At 47.7% G+C, this 17,472-nt stretch overlaps 1 non-coding gene across 1 annotated transcript; it reads left to right on the top strand.

The window, feature by feature from the left end:
* The first annotated feature begins 15,052 nt into the window (after nt 1–15,052).
* Nucleotides 15,053–15,159, top strand: LOC132251284 (U6 spliceosomal RNA). The gene has a single exon (XR_009463229.1). It is a non-coding gene; the product is annotated as a U6 spliceosomal RNA (small nuclear RNA).
* Nucleotides 15,160–17,472: the final 2,313 nt, after the last annotated feature.

The following is a 17,472-nucleotide window of genomic DNA, read 5'->3' as shown; positions in this document are numbered from 1 at the left end:
ACTAGAGTGCCTTCCTCCCCTCTCTACAGAGCTAGGACGAAACCAAGTACTTAACTATGTACATTTTATTACAAGAATAAATCCATAGGCAGACAAGGTTCCTTGGGTGAATTTGATATCTTTTATTAGACCGACCCAAATGGTTGGAGAATGGTTATTAAGCAAGCTTTTGGGTTCAAAAACCCTTCGTCAGGCTAAGGAAGCTTCAGCAGTTGGTGTGAATAAATCCAGACACTTAATATAAAACATAGAATATTTACAAGGCTTAACATATAACACTACAGTAAAAGCTCTGTTATCCAGCATCCCCAGGGAATGGGGAATGCTGGTTAATCAAATATGCCAGTTAATCAAATGTGCATCATCTGGTGCACTCCCCGGCATCAGTGTGCCGGGGGACAGGGAGGGTTGCTTTGCCCCATGCAGGCTGCTTTGCCCTGGCCCATGGGCCAAAGAAGTGACAAAGAAAAACTCAGCTCATGGTGGCGAAACCAGAAGTCCCCCGGAAGTGGTACTTCCAGTTTTGTTTTTGCCACGTTCCTCGGATGCCAGTTAGTAGAGTTTTCTGGCTAATAAAGTGCCAGTTAACACAGCTTTTGCTGTATATACAATATTCCACAATTCACATATAATACCAAACATGAACCGAATAACTTACAACCTATGCAACACAGTTAACACACAGGGATATTAACCTATATAATGCAAGTAAATTAACAATAATATTTCTTTAAACCTTCACAAATAACAATACCAACATACACATTGAGGCATTAAAACACGTAAACCGTATAAACCCCCTTAAAGAATACCTCTAGCTGTATAGCCCTTAACACAATGACAACCTCAAAATAGGGAATGCACTCAGCACCTTCCCAAGGGGGTTCCCTGAAGCCCCTCCCCTTTAGGGCCCTGTGACGTGGATACGGCCTTCCTGCAGTGGAGGGTGGAGGTGGCAGACCCTCCTCACCCATGTCAGCTTCCCCTGCAGGGCCCGCTTCCCCAGTAACTCACACTTCCTCTCTGGAGAAGTCAAGGCTCATCTGCTGGTGGCTGATCCCACAAGAGCCTCTCCCCAGCGGTGCCTTCGGCTCTCCTCGACGTCCCGGTGCCCTGCACTGGGCACCCAGGGCTCGCTCTCTCTGTCTCATGGGAGCCAAGCCCTTGCAGACTCCAACTCCCTGGTCTCACACTGGGGGTTCTCCCCTATCCCAGGCCCTGCTCTGGGCACCAGGGCTCTTTTAGCTAATAGTGGTGCCATGCTGCGGGGCTCTGGTCACTTGGCCTAGGGCTGGGGCTAACATGAGCAGCCATGAGCTGCTTCCAAGGTGGTTCTCCATGCGTCGACCCACACACTGGGTGAGGCCCAAGCAGCCACAAGCTGCTCCCAGGGCCAGCTCTCTGTGTGCCGATCAGCACACCGACTGCCCAGCCACTTGCTGGGTTCGCAGGCTCAAGCTGCCTCAAGCAGCTCCTAGAACCTGATCCCTGTGTGCTGATTCATGCCCCACTGAAGCTCAAGCAGGGTCCCGAGGACAGCCATCTCCTCACTGTCGCTTGTTGTTTCTCCCCAGTGTGCCAAGCACGCTCCCCTTTGTTACGCCTCAGCTCTGTATTCTTGGGCAACCCTGGCACAGGATGCAGTCTGTCTGACTCACAAAGGACTCCCCCCCCCCTCCCCTCCTCTACATAAACGAAACTGATTAAGATGCAGTGAGAGACGCACCTAAAACTCTCCAGATAAGGGTGATAAGAGTGAACAACTGCCCTCGGTCTCATTTGCATCTGAGATGGAACCAGATGACCATTCATTTACATGAGAGATGGAAAACAGAAAGCCTGAAGCAGAGATTGCAGTGAATTCTGGGATCAGAGAAGCAGGAGAGCGCTGCATGATGGGGAATCTGTGCTTCCAATGTTAATCAACCTATGTTCACACACACCCAGCTCAGCATTTATCAGACCAGTTCTAATCTGGATTTGCTAAGGACTTTTTCCCCCCCCCCAGACACACACACAGCTCTAAGTTTAATAGGCATCTCGGGCCGTACGTTCCCCGGTCCCACTATGGGAGGCCTATTTAAACTTGATTGACTAAAACTCGGTTGCCGGGTTAGGGAATGCTGAGGCAAGAGACCGAGTCAGAGGGGGTATGGGCAACATTTGAACAATGGTTAAGGGTTCATCACAGCATCCAGCCTGCTGGAGCCCTAATCCCAGGTGTTGTTGTATCTTTCCCGAGACGACTGGTGGAAGTCCTCTCCACAAAAGGTTATGAGAACCCCAATAATTGCTTTAAATCTGGAAAAGTCATGCTAAGCTGAGGCTTGTGCACAACAAGTAAAAATCCCAAATCCTGATGCTGCAAGCTATCTATTGTTCCTGAAGAAACCATGAGATATTCCATCAGGATATCTGCCATCCATAGGAATCTCAAGCTGGCTCCCAAGTATTTGGGTTACTCCCTAATCTTAAGTGTTTCCTGATTATCAATCAGTTTCCTGAGATGGTCCAAACCAGATAACCCCTTGTCAATAGAAAAGACAATGATTTACACTACTGAGGGTGCTTTGAAGCAGCTGAACTGAGGGTATAAAAATCTGTAAGTGTGTGTGCTTAAAAAAAGAGAAAGAAAGAAAAAGAAGAAGCAGGAGGAAAGAGGGAGAAAAGGAAAGAAGAAGAAAACTCCTGTGCTGACACCATCCCCTGTCGTTCTTGGGACGCTGGAAGAACAGATCGTCTCTCTCTTCAAGGATTGTGCTATGGACTGTGCCTGTCAGCTTTGCAGCCTGAGTACCGTGGACTAGGTGAGACCCCAGCGTTCTCTCTTCTTTCTAGGCATAAACTTCTGAACCTGAACTGTATCAGTTAAGCTTGAGCTAAGTTTCCCCACATACTTAGTGAAACTAGGGTAGTATTGTCATTGTTTGTGTTTGTTTTTCTTTTGCATGTCTATTACTACTAGTACTATTATATATTTCATATGCTTAGCAATAAATAACTTTTATAGTCAAACTGGTAGTAATTGGATATATTTTTCCTTCTCTGCTTCTTTTTCCTCCCATGCTCTGCAGCAACGCTTCTTTTACCTATGCTAAAGATCCCTGTGAAGCCTAAATTATTGTGGGGTCTGCTCATCAAGAGGCCAAAGATTGGGACGTGCTGAGTTTGAAACACATAAGGGGATCAGCTTGTACAGGCTGATTGACCCAGTTTGACTCAGACGTGCCCTTATGAACTGAATGCTGGCCCATGAGGGTGTCAGCTGGACACCCAGCCGGATTCAGAGGGATTCTGTTTACCTGTGTGCTTGTGTCTGACTGCATTTTATTGTTGCTCTTATGAACTGATTCTTGACATATGAGGGTGTCAGCCTGTCCATGCTGATCAACCCGGCCAGATCAGGCGTGTCACGTTAATTTGTGTGTGTTTGTGTGTATGACTGATTTGGTGACTGGAGGAACCCAGTCCCATTGAGATTGAGTCCTGCAAGATAGCTCCACTGGGGGTGAGGGCTTGCAGAAGGGAGAAATACAGCTCCGTATAGTAACACAAGCAGCACATTGACAGAATCACCAAGACCCTAGAAACTATCCCTAATAAATGAGCACACCCCAAAGTAATGGGCAAATTTGGTAACACCTTTTATACTCTTCAGGGGCTCCACTCCTGAAGTTCTCCAGACCTGGTTGGCACAGTTCTGATTCAGGTCCAGCTGCTCCTTACCCCCTCCCTTTGGAAAAGAGGGGGGCATTACTTCCCTTGTGCTGCCTTTGGATTGGTGTGCGGGCTCCACCAATCAAACAGCAGGCTCTTGATCCTGGGGCTCAACCCAAGCTCCAAAAAGCTAAGCCTGCTACATATGTAAAAAACTTAATATTCAATTACTTAATATGTATCTGCTCAATATTCAGTTTGGCATAGTCTATACATTCCTTTGGACTCTTAAGTCTTTGTATACCACTAAGCACACTGTCTTGAATGTACAAACAAGTCTCCTTGGATGAAGGAGCAAGAGTCCTTACAATTTTATTGTTTGCCATTAGGATAGCATGGTTTAATAGAAGATTCAATTAAGGCATCAATTTTAGGCTGTGATGATGATAATATTGATAATAAATTCCCTGCTTAATAGAAATTATACTTTCATGATTTTCGTATGTCATTTTAATTGATCTAAGTGCTGAATGAAGCCTTTGATAATATAGTTATATCTTGAAGCAGAGTATAACAAAAGAAGGAAGTATGATCCTTATGGAGAGAATGCACAAATTACCAATGCTTGCCTGAATGTAATGTCTTTCTGTCAATAACTGTGCATTTTCATTAGCTCTGGGCAGGAGTGTCATAATGAAGTAAAGTTAATGAGGAAGTGTGAAAGTCCTGCACAGGAAGTCACCAGTGCAGAGGTAAGATCCCATGTACGTAATTTTTCAATGTGGGTATGGTCAGTCTTTGTGAATAGTCTGCAACTTTAAGTTGTGATATAATTGATTTTTAATAGATGTTTGTTAATTACATAGATGCAGCTTTTCTGTTATTGGCTCTAGGAAAAAGCATAAGACCAGCCTCCTCACCCAGCAGTCTGTGGAGGGCTTGTTTTGGCAATTGCTGGTGTGGCTTTGAAAGCACATTATATATGAAAATATTTGTCAGAAGATCACTGATTTAAATTATTTGAGCCCAGGCTGATAGCAACGAAAGTTGTTACTGGGTGGAGACTTCCTGGTGGCCTGCATGAAACAAGCTGGTATTTACAGTTAAGTGACCTTCCTCTTTTTCCTTTGTATTACCATCCTCTTTGCAACAGCCTTTCATGTATTTTATGCCTTCTTTTTGTGTCACTGGTTATTCCTACCTAAGTGTAGTACTTTGCATTTGTCCTTCCCAAACTGTCATCTGATTTATTTCAAACTATTTTCCCAATCAGTCAGGATAATTTTGCATTCTAATGTTGTCCTTCAAAGTGCCTGCAGGCCCCCCCTGCTTGACATTTGGAAATCCTAATAAGCATGTACATGCTATTCCATTATCTAAATCCTTAATAAAGATGTTGAATACCAGCCCAAGAACAGACTGTCTGAAGAGCCTTACTTGTACTTACTCCTGTGCATATACACAGGAGTATATGCTCCCCTGTGCATATACACAAGTATTGATGATCACTGAATTCCTTATACCTCTGAAGGAGCCTTGTGAGAGAGTAAGATTCCTGTAGCAGAATGCCTGGTGTGCCAGTGTCTGTAAAGCATAAATTGCATTGCCAATATACATTCTTATTTTCTGTAAAGCCTATAGCTTAACATCTGTTGCATACATTTATGTAAAGAGAAATGTAAGGAGATCTGGAGAAATGTAAAGATACTTTATAGTTACTTGAGCAGGTAACTGATCATACTAAAATTCATTTCTCCTGCACAGTCACTTGGAATTAAGTAAGGTAAAGCTGTCCCTGTAGGACCAATTCTGCCTTTCTGACACAAAACCAGTATGTGCAGAGTTTAGGGAGTGTTGCAAGTGTCACAGAGAGTGTGACTGGCCTGTAGGGCCTGACCCTGACGCTCAACTGATAAAAGCTTTGCTGTTGAGTTCAATGGGAGTGAGCACTCTTACTCCCCTTGAAGTCTCTGCACAGACAAGGTTTTCCAGTGGAGGGGTTGTGAAACCTTTATGAACCTCTCCTGGGTAAATAAAATTCAAATACCCTCAGATCCACCACTCGGCATCTAATTTAGGAATACATCTTCATCAAATTTGGGTCATTAAATTTAATCTTTTCCTGATAATTGGTAACTACTGTAGTCTTCAGATTAAAGTAGAGAATGCCTAAAAATGTACCCTGGCTGATCACTTCTCCATCTCCTCCAGAGTTTTGTCTATTCTGAATAACAGGGGATGCATCTACAGAAGACAATTTACAGCACAATAGAATAATTTACTGCGCAATAAAGTGTCACCATCTACATGTGCTGGGTATTTGCTGCACAGTAAATTAGGCTACTGCTCAGCTAGTATGTGTAAATACAGATACTAGATTAACTACACATGTAGACACTGGCTGGGAGCAAACTTGTTCCCAGTCAGCCTAGGGAGCAGGAGGCCATGGGAGACAGGGAGCTTTCTGTCCCCGGTACTGGCACTGCTCAGTACCTGGCTCCCCCCCAGGAGCTGGGAGCCAATCAGTGCCGGGATTGAGAAGATCTCTGCCCCCTGTCGCAGCTACAAGCTTCCAGAATGGAGCTGGCAGCTCTAGAGGGTGAATGGGGGCTGGGAACCAAGTCTCCACCTGCACCCCAGAGCAGCTCTGCATGGTGTGGAGCTGGCTGCTCCAGGAGGTAAGCAGGGGCTGGAAAACCAGTCCCCACCCACCCTGCACCCACTCCCGGGAGTGGGCAGAGGCTGACTTCCCAGCCCCTGCTTGGCCCCCAGAGGATCCAGCTCTGTACTGCGCAGAGCTGCTTTGGCAGGCAGGCAGGCTGTCTGAGAACGCAAGCAGGATAGCTGCTTGTGGGCCCTGTGCCCCATCCCCCTGTCCAGCCCAAGGCTCGCTGGCAGCTACCCCATACCTGAGATAGCTCCCAGTAAACTCCCTGCTGGGTAGGGAATTCCTTCCTAGCAGGGGGCTCACTGGCAGCTGTGTGTCCTGCTGTGCACAGGGCCTGCTGCAGGGCAGCTGTCTCTCAGTTTGGTGCACATCAGGTCCTCTCTCAATGCTCCTGCAGGTGACAGATCTCTTCTGGCCCTCTGCACACTGGGACCATCCCTGTGTCCCTTGCCAACCCCCAGGCTAGCACCCATGGGAGCCTAGACCTCCCCCTGGCTGCTGCATGGGAGCAGATCAGTATTTTGCTGTGCAGTAAGCCTATTGCAAATTAATAGCACATGTAGACATGACCAGGCCAGGTCCTACAGTTCAGCAGTGCTCAGTGTTATAAAGCAGGTTATCTAGGAGAACTGTACTCTCTGTAGATCAGATGTATCAAATGAAGCAAATTTCAGTAATGCTTTTTCCTCTTTATATATTTCTTTCTCCTAAGATGTACTTGGAAGGGCATCCTAAATTATTTAGGACTCTGGAAATTCCACAGGCTACATACAATCTGTGGGAAACATAGTAAAAAGGGTGTTCCGGTAGCTCTGCCTGCATTTTAAATCAGAGCTGCTGCATAAACCGGAGTCAATGTCTATATAGGCTGGTATCGACATCTGCATTATGATTACAGAAATTATTCAAAACCAAATCACTATTCAGGCTGGCAGTGTGAAACGGTGAAAAAGAAATTGCTGGAGGAGAAAATATATGCAACAGTTTGCATGGGTTGAAAGGAAAAACAGGTTTACTTGCAGATATACAGCATTTCAGGTTAGTGCTTGGTATCAGGTTAAGTTTACAAAAATAAGTAGATGGTTACAGTACAAGACAAACATGCAAATATGTGTTTATTTAATTGACATTGTTTTCTTGCTTGTAGGGCACTGACGATTTGGTACAGCACAAGTCGGTGCTTCTTGGAACTGAGTGAATTAATCAAGGCCCTATATGTCACACATCACCTTTGTGTTCAGAAACCATGAACAGACTGATTTTTTTTCCTAGTTTACTTATTTTAAACTTACTCCCAGCTTTTAGTTTGGATAGCCTGTTGCACAAGTTTGCAATATTGACTATGTTTATTTACTTCCTAACTCGGGATACTGGATTTTGTTCCTAAATCAATTGCTTCTACAGCTAGCCAAGACTGCATGATTTAGGAATGGTAAATCCAGCATATAACTGGAAATTAGTTTTCAACCAAATGTTTGGGTATCATCTTGGGATTTCTGTAGTGCTATGTGATGCTGAATTTAGCCTTGAAATAGTCTTTTGTATGTCTGATATACAATGGGTCAAGTAAGTGCTGTCAACATAAAATATGCCAGTGTGGTAGCAGAGCTGTGTTCACCATCTCCAGTTGCTCCACCCTATAGGGCCTGTAGTAATAGTGCTCTTACAAATGCCAGGGGACCTTCCCTCTCTGTGTGACCTTTCTCATGTGAAGGAAGAAAACAGCAGCAGTAGGAACATTCTCCCAAACTGAGCACCTTCCCCTCTGCTCTGAAAAGAATGTATCTACACAAAGCCCCTTAGAAGTCCTGGAGCCAGACGGCTCAAGGGGTAATTTGTGTGGTAAGATGGTAATTGGTTGGACTATGTCAGCCATTTCAGAGGTCACTGGCAGAGTCCAGCTTGTACCAGCTTTTGACAGGCTGTGCCAGTCTGTCCTGTTGCAGCAGCTCTGGACTAGCTTTTTGAATCCCTGTTTTTCCTCTATCTTTCCGGTTGCTGTGCCACACAGAGACTTTAGTACTTGAGGGCGTTTGTACATGCTATGGTGTTTGATCCTCGTTACTTTAACATGCCTAAAAAATTGAACCCAGGTTATTTTGGTGCACCGCATGTGTGTTTGTACACCATGGGCTTGTGAACTACTTAAGTCCTGAGTGTAATTCCTTGCAGATTCCGGCAGGGGGAGCCAAATACCAATCTACCCCCAGTAACGTCTTGTATAATGAATTACAGCAGGAGGTACATGTTTGCTGGTAAACTGGCCTCCACAGTCCCCACCCCCTGCTGGGAGTCTCATGCTAAGTACCCCCCACACACACACCCCACCCCACGCCAGGCCATGGTCACCCCAAAACCCTGCCATTTGCACCAGCCTAGGCTCAGGCCAGTCTCCCAGTAGGCGACTCCATTGTGATCCTGATGACAAGCCCTGTGAATCATCCCCTCCTGTCCCTTTCCATCCCCCATGTTCCCCCATGTTACAAAGCAATGAAAATTTATACACAAATTTTTTTGAACTGTATGGAGGACATGATATCATAAATATACGGGGTTGAGAGTAGCTGGTTGTGCTATCCCAGATGGTTGGTGATTGCGGCTGATGGTGGTGGAGAGGTGGATCAGTGTGTGGGTGTTTCATGTTGGTTGGCAGATGTGTGCCATGAATTCTTAGTGAAAATGAATAGTGTTCTAATACAATGGTATGTGGTGGAGGGTGGAGGGGTAGTGCCAAATCCTACAGCTGTTAGTTTTCTGGCTTTTAGGACTACATTTCCCAGTATTCCCAGGCTTCCTGGGCTTGGAACAGTTTTCATGGGGATGCCTCAGTGGGGTTGCTTCCCACACTCCCCTCCCCTGCCCACGTGCCACCATGAATACCTGCTTCTTTGTCTGTTTAGCGTGGCATACGGCTTTTGGAGAAGTGTTGTAAAATGTTGTTGAAATGGTGGGTTGTTGGTGGGCTTGGGGTAAAATATTGCTCATGCCCCCACCCCCGGCCACACTCCTAAACCAGACTCCTGCAGGCTGCTCATACCACTCGCTCCCCATCCTCCCCCCACCCCCAGACAGCCGATGAAAGGTATAATTAATCCTTCTACAGGACATAATTCAAGCTGACTAGGCGGTGGTGTGTAATGAGCTGTGCCCCTCACCCCCACACCACTGCCAGCCTCCAAACAACAACCCCCTACCCCAGTCCACCTCTCCTTCCATGCCCTGCTCATCCTGCACCCCTGTCCACTACGTTCCCCCTCATACTCCTGCAGACAGACACAGATGTTTATGTTGTAAATAGTAAAAAGATTTATTGTAATCAAAAGAACAACCACTGCTAGTTGTTGTCAGCATCCATATCCATAATATGTGCTGCCGGGCAATCCTGCACAAGGGCTGCCTGACCAGCTTCTCCTTGTGGATATGTCCTCAGTCCCTGCCCTGCTGCCCGGCCACGTCTCTGTCTGGCCACTGCCTGTCACACTTCTTCAGCCCATGACTTGCTGAAAACCTCTCTGTGGGTCTCACAGATGTTGTGGAGCACGCAGGCTGCCACTACAAAGGCCATGATATTTTCTGACTCCAGCTTGAGCTGGCAGGTAATCACCCTCCATTGTGCAGTTGAAAACCAGCTTCTGTGGGTCCATAAAGTTCCCTCCATAAAGCTTCGCTATTATAAGCAGGGGAACAGCAACACCACGGATCACTGTCTCTGGGACTTCAGGTGCATAGTGTCCTTTCTGCATGAGGCCAGACAGAGGAGAGTTTCTGAACATGCGCGTGTCATGTGCACTGATGGCCCACCCGGTAAAAATGTTCATGAACCAGTCCTGGTGGTCCACCACAGCTTGCAGGATCATGGAGGCAAATCCTTTCCTTTTTGTGAAAGACCTCCCCCCCAGTGCACCCCGAAGGGGACTGCACTGGGATGTGAGCGCTGTCTAAAGTCCCCACAGTTAGAGAACCCCATGGCATTGAAGCCATCTATGACTTCCTGATGATTCCCGAGGCAAATGGAGTTGTTTGCCACAATGTCCTGCAGCACCTGGCATATATCACAAGTTGCTACCCCAGCCATGCAGGGAGCCATGCCAAACTGGTTCACAATGTAGCGGAGGTTGGACAGGCTGGCCAATTTCATGATGACCATGGCCACCCTCTTGTCAGGCAGGATGGCTTGACACATGTCAATTTGTAGCCCCAGCATCAAGACAATATGATAAAACATCTCCCTGGTCATTTGGAATATCTCCAGCCACTGCTCATCATTCCAAGCGGTCCGCACGATTCACTCCCACCAGTCCAAGCTGCTCTTGCAGGCCCAGACTGTGCAGTTGCTGCTCCAGAGGTTTCTCCACAGAGCCCAGTCAGATTCCATTACTTCACATGCCTCTTGACTGTCACTCCTCAGAATATATCCATCCCCTGTTTCGTGAGACACCTGTACATGCAGCCTCATTAAAAGCTTGGAGAAATGCTAATGATGCATGTGCTATCATTGTTATCCGGTCTTGCATACCTTGTGTTAATTTAAAGGCCAGCAGTAATTCAATCAACAGCAGTATCACCTCTTCCTCCTCCTCCTGCTCACCCATGTCTTCACTCTGTTGTTCTCTATTCTCCACTTCCCATTCCTCACTCATTTCATCCTGAATCTCCATTTGGTCTTTCTCTGTCATCATCTGCTTCTCAGCTCAGCTGTTTCTCACCACCACCAAACTGCTTCCAATGCGGTTTCTTTTCCCAACATTCAAACAATGTTTTCTGTTCTCACAACAAGAAGATGTTGAAGAAGATGCAAGAAGATGCACGACTGGTGACTTGCAAGTATCTTGGAATGTGCCTGTTGCCACTGGCAGGCACTGCTCAGGTTTGTGCAGGTTGGGTTGTGTGGGAGAAATGCAGGTATTGCTGGAGGTGGGTCGCCATGCTCTTTTGGTGGTAGATGAAGGGTAAATGCCATTTTCTCTTTGGGGTTGGTAATGTAACAATCGCCAAACTCATTTTTTTTGTTTTAATTGTTTGCAGCTGGCACGGGCAGTGGCAGCTGAGGACATGGATCCAAAAGGGGGACTTGTAAGTTTCGGGCAATGTGAATGGTGCCCCACTCTTTCAGGGTTCGTTTCCATGCCAGCAGGCCTTTTCTTCACTGCAGGGGGATGGGAGGGTGGAGTTTCCTCCTCTTGGGGGGAAGAAATGTCACCAAACCAGGAACACTTTTTTCATTTGTTTACCCGCTACCGTGCCCGATGCCAGCCAGGCACATGCCCCCGAGCCTTGGACCCCAGCTCGCACTACAGCAGAGCACTCAAGGGATGTGCACTGCAGGCAGCTACGGTCCCAAGAAAGCATGATGGAGGCTTTGGTGGACTTTTCACTAGCCAGTGTCAGGTACAGAAGACTGGTGGGACAAATTCCAGAAGTCGCTTCATTCTGATGCGGAAAAAACAAATGCCTTCCGTGAGAAGATGCTATACCACATGGAGTGCCGTGTTGATGCCAAGAGGTCACAGGACTTGATAAGCGATGTCATGCAGCTCTTGCCCAAGCGCATGTTTAAAAAGTGGGTACCACTCCAGAAAGGGCAGGCTCAACTTGCCTCTATCCAGGAGGCAGCCAGGAGCATTACAACTGAGCCTGTTCCCCCAAACACAGTGGAGTCAGGGGAGGGGTGTACAACTACCAGCAGGGCCAAGTGGCTACCACTGTGGTTCAGGGAGTCAGAGCCAGTTTCAGGGTGACGGTGGGGTAAAGCCAAAGAAGTCCAAGAACCCACTTACGAAGCCTGAGAAGGACGCCACTTCCTTCTGCATTGTCTCAACTGGCAGTCTCAACTGGCAATGCTGGCAATGTTTTACTGCTAGGTGTCTATTGCTACTGGTATTAGATTCATAATACTCAAAAAATAATTGTGAGAGAAATGAGTATTATGATTATTCCTGATAAGGGTAGTAAACAGTGCATATATAAAAATTAACCCTCTGTCTGCCACAACATAGAGTTTATAAACATAGACAAAAGGGACGTTACCCTGTGAATATATCAGCAACTAAACATGCACATGAAATTATCATTGCTAATTTTATTTATATATAAAATAAATTTTATATAAATTTTATATAAATTATTTATTTATATATATATTTATTTATTTGTTTGTTTGTTTGTTTTAATATTAACATGCTAGTATTTATTAATGATTAGAATGTTTTTGTCTCTGGTCAGGATAAGAGTCTATGGTGCGTGCGTGTGTGTGTATGTGTGTGCATGCGCGTGTGTGTGTATGTGTGTGCATGCGCGTGTGTGTGTATGTGTGTGTGTGCATGTGGGTGTGCGCACCCTGCTTCCAGGGCTGACTGTCGCTCAGCCTACCAGCCTACATTGTGCAAGATTTTGAAATGGTGAAAAATGACAAATGTTCAGGTAGTCCAACCAAGTGCTTACTCAGATATGCTTCATTACTCTTTTGAAAGATGCTGGATTTGATTTTCCTTTTCTTTTTATTTCGTTTATATATTTTACTTCAATGTAAAAAAAAAAAAAAAAGAAAAAAGCAGAGGGTAGTATGCAACGGTAAATGGCAATATGGGTAGCTCCTCCATTTCTTAAGTGTTAGATTTCGATTTCTTGTTATGTCAAGTGCGATATAGCGCCCCGAGTGGTTTTTCAGGCAAAGGCCCTCCCTCCCTCCCTCTTTACCCCTGTCTGGTGACTTTGTCACTGGTATCTTTATTTCAGAATTAAGATATTTCACCCCATTCTCAGAGGTTACAGTCCCATAAAAAACTGAGTCCTAGCTTCCCCACTACATGATGGGCCTTCCAACCCCCTCTAATGACATTTCAATTTATTGTGATTTTACAATCAAAATAATATTCTCTTAGTGCCCAGCGTGGTGCTTGGCCAAAGGCCCTTCCTCCCTCAAGTGACCGATATCTTCTTCATTTCAGAATTAAGATATTCCACCCTATTCTCAGAGGTTACAGTCCCATGAAAAACTTCATCTATGCTTCTTTATTTTGTGCTGGCCACAAACCCTATTCCTGAGCTTCCCTTTTTGAGGGCAGAGGGCATCTTTAATTTGACATCAGTACCTATCACCATAAGTGATTTCAGGTGTAAAGTCACACTTCAATTTAGTGAGATTTAGCAATCCAATGAACTGTCAATTATACACAGTACTACAACCACTATTATACACTATACAGTCTTCCTTACAATCAAAATAACATTTTAATCTATTGTGATTTTCCAATCAAAATAACATTTCAGTTTATTTTGATTTTTTTCCAATCAAAATAATATTCTCAGCACTCAGCGTGGTGCTTGGTCAAAGGCCCTCCCTCCCTTAAGTGACTGGTATTGTCTTCGTTTCAGAATTAAGATATTCAATTCCATTCTCAGAGGTTATAGTCCCATGAAAGACTGCATCATTGCTTCCCCACTGCATGATTTCAATTTCATTTTATTGTGTTTTTCCCATCAAAATAACATTTCAAATTATTGTGATTTACCAATCAAAATAGCATTTTAATTTATTTCAGCTACTTTTGCTGCACTTGCAAAAGTATTCACCTGATACTGGCTAATTTTATGAGTCTCTTATTGACTTGTTTGAACTCCATCCTGCCTTATTTTTTGTCCCTGCCCTGAAGGGGTGGTGGGTGGGTTCTCACTGTGAATGCTTGGATTCGTACAAAAGTAGCTCACACATGGTTTTACTAATGAAAATAAAAATAAAAGGGTCAATAAAAACATTAAAGGATTGTTAAAAAAGACGATGAATCATCTGACTCTTGTGTTTTGTGAAACTATTTACAAAGCTGAGAACCAATTGAGGAGCTGTTTGCAAAGCTGAGCACCAAAGAGCTGAGCAGCGGCATCAGGCGGGTGGGTGGGTGGTACTATTGTAGTGTAGAGGTGCATTAATATTCCTTGGGTACCAGGGATCCCACCCAATGGGGATCCCGAGGATATTACTCAACCCCTCCAGCCAGCAACCAGACCACTACACTGTGTGTGTGTGTGTGTGTGTGTGTGTGTGTGTGTGTGTGTAGCACTGTTTATCAAAACACTATACACTAGTATCTATACACTATCTATATCTATATACTATACTACTATGCACTACTTATTACATACGCTAGAAACTATTTAACAATTACACTATTAATAAATAACTTGCTTCTACTGGGTGTGGATTCTTGATGGTTTCCTTATTGAACCTTTTTGATTTCTGGTCTTCTGCAGGGAGGGGGAGAAATTCAAAGAAGAGGACAGGGTTTTGGACCACAGTCCAAACACTGCCCTCTTTCCTCGCGCCCCCCTCCCAAATTAGAAATAATATTTATCTGATATTACCTATATATCACCCGGGATGCTGTATATCTGGGGGCGGGTCTGGCATGCAGCATCTGCCTGAAATATTCATCGTGTTTCTGAAATGGCAATGTCAATTATAAGAAATAGGAAGGTTACCTCCAAAATATTGAAGTTTTAAGAGGTGCCACACTCCAAACATAGTTGCAGACTTACTGTTCTGGTGATGCCACTGTGCTCAGCAGTTTGGAACACTAACATCATGGTGGGCGCAGTGGGAGGGGGAGCATGGGAGCAGTAGGGGAAGTGCATACATGACCAGTGGTGGAAGCATGGGCAAGACCACAACCGGAGGGTAGTATACAACAGTAACTGGAGATATGGGTTGCTCCTCCTTTCTTTCTTTCTTTCTTGCTCGCTTCGGCAGCACATATACTAAAATTGGAACGATACAGAGAAGATTAGCATGGGCCCTGCGCAAGGATGACACGCAAATTCGTGAAGCGTTCCATATCTTTCTTTCTTTCTTTCAAGATGGCCGCCGACAGCTGAAGCCCTTCTAAGCTCCTCCAGCTCAGGTGCTTTCAGCTTGTTGCCCTGCATTCCCTGCCCCCCTTTTCCTGTCCCCCCCCCCAAAAAAAACCCTTGCCTCTCCCCACCCTGTCCCTGGGGACCCCCTCCCTGCCCCTTCCCCCCACTTTCTGAGCCTTTTTCCCCTGGGCTCTGGCAGCCTCGTTTGTCTCTGCCCCTCCCCCACCCCCGCCTGAGTTGTCCCTTTGATTTCTGCTGCCTCCCTCCCCCAGGGCCCCTTTCCTTGGTCCCTGCCATCTCCCCCTGCCTTGGGGCTTGCCCTGAGCCCCTGCGGGGTTGCTCTGCCCCCCCCCTCAGGCCGATTTTGGGGCATTTTCAGCCCCCTCCCACTCCCAGTCCCCTGTGTCAGCCTGAGGCTTTTTTTTGTTTTTTGTTTTTGCGCTTTGCAGTTTAACCCCGTACTAGTGAGGAATGGCTGCTCCTACGCCTGGCAGCTGGCATGAGGATGTCTCTCGGGACCTCCCGCTGACTCATGGCCTGAGGGTTCATACCCCTCTCCATGTGGGGCTTGAGGTTTGTGTGGAGGCTCTGGCCGCGCTTCTGGGATGGCGTACCATCCGCTACGCGGGGCGTGTGAACACGGTCCCGATGATTTATTTGAGCAAGCCCGCCTTGGTTGACAGGGTGTGTGCGGAGGGCCTGGACATTGCGGGCTTCCACTACCCTGTCACGCCCCTAGAGACTCAGGCAGTGAGGGTGCTGATCTCCAACGTCCCACCGCACGTTTCCGATCGGGAGCTGGCCAGGGGACTCGAGGCCTATGGGGTTCCTGCGAGTCCTTTTCGCCGCCTGCCGATGGGAAGCAAGGACCCTCAGGGGAAGCACGTCGTGTCTTTTCGGAGGCAGGTCTTCATGCTCCTCAAGGAGGGCCCCCAGTCGCTACCTCGCTCCCTGAGCCTCACGCTCGAGGGTCGGAGGTTCATTATCTATCTGTCTGTGGGAGAGACCACGTGCTTCAAGTGCGGGGGCTTCTCCCACCTGGCTGCGCAGTGCCCTCAGGGCAAGGCGGCCGGACCATCGCCACCTGCGGCAGCGCCGAGAGACGGCGCGTCGACCTCTGGGGCACGCGGCAGGCCGAGGGAGGCTGGGAGCTCTTCCTCCCGACCTCCTTCCACCCCCATTCCATCTCAGGGGACCGGGGTCTCCAGTGGGAAGCTATCGTCCAGCGGAGTGGCTGGTGCTACTACCGTGGCCCCACCGCCCCCTCCCCCGTCTGTGGCGCCCCCTGCCCTCAGTGCGGCAGCCCCACCGGGTGGAGGGGCAGACACTTCCCCTTGCCCCCTGCCTGCCCCGGCCGAAGTGGCTGGGGTGGCCGGGGACTGCAGCACTGGAGCCTCATCGGATGATGGGGCCCGGGCCTCCTCCCAACCACCCGACAAAGAGAGGGAGATGAGGAGAGCCTCTCAGGACGCCCCATCCCTGACAGAACCCTCCTCGGCCAGTGCCGAGGGTCCCCCCACTACAGAGCTGGACCCCACTCCGGCTGCCACACCACCCGCCCCGTTGGATGTAGCCATCGAAGGGGCAGACTTAGCGGGGGGGAGGGGCCTTCAGGGGTCCCCCTCCCCTCGCCTGTCCCCCAGCCTCCGGAGTCGGGCGGCAGCAAGGATAGTGGGGAATGTCTCTCTTCCGGTGGCCTGGCCCTGGGGGTGGCGGGAGAGCCTGCTGCCCCTCTGGTCACGCCCCAGCCTAGCGGATCAGATGGGGAAGTTAGCGAGATAGAGATCCAGCTCTCTGAGTCTCGCAAGAGACGTCGTGAATGGGATGGCCCCTCCCCCCCCCAAGAAGACAGGGAATGTCCTAGTGGAGCCGGTCCTTGACTCGGACGATGAGAGGCAGCTGATGTGCCTGGACATCGAGGGTGTAGACGCTGCAGTTGCGGGTGAGCTCCCACCGGGGGTGCGGCCTCGCCTCTCTTCCGTAAGCAACATCCACCCCAAGCTGGCGGAGCCCCCCTGGGTCCCTCCTGACTATGGGGGACTCCTGTCCTTGCTGAAGCAAACTAAGGGGCAGAAGAACGTAGCGGGGCACATCACCCAGTGGTGTGCGGACCCCAAAGTGTTTGTCAAGGCTGCCAGGGCGGCAGTTAAGCTCATGCAGCAGGATTGGGGCACACGCCAGATGGCCTACCGTTTGGACAAGCTTGCCCAGAGGGTGAGAGTGGAGTGGGGCCTGGGCGGGTCCCTCGACTAGAGTAGGGCACGGTAGGCCTTCCCTGACCTGTCTGTATTGCCTTGCTC

Source organism: Alligator mississippiensis, chromosome 6 (assembly GCF_030867095.1).
Source record: "Alligator mississippiensis isolate rAllMis1 chromosome 6, rAllMis1, whole genome shotgun sequence".
Lineage (NCBI taxonomy): Eukaryota > Metazoa > Chordata > Crocodylia > Alligatoridae > Alligator > Alligator mississippiensis.
The sequence above is the reverse complement of the archived record's forward strand: the minus strand, read 5'-3'. Positions and strand labels throughout refer to the sequence as shown.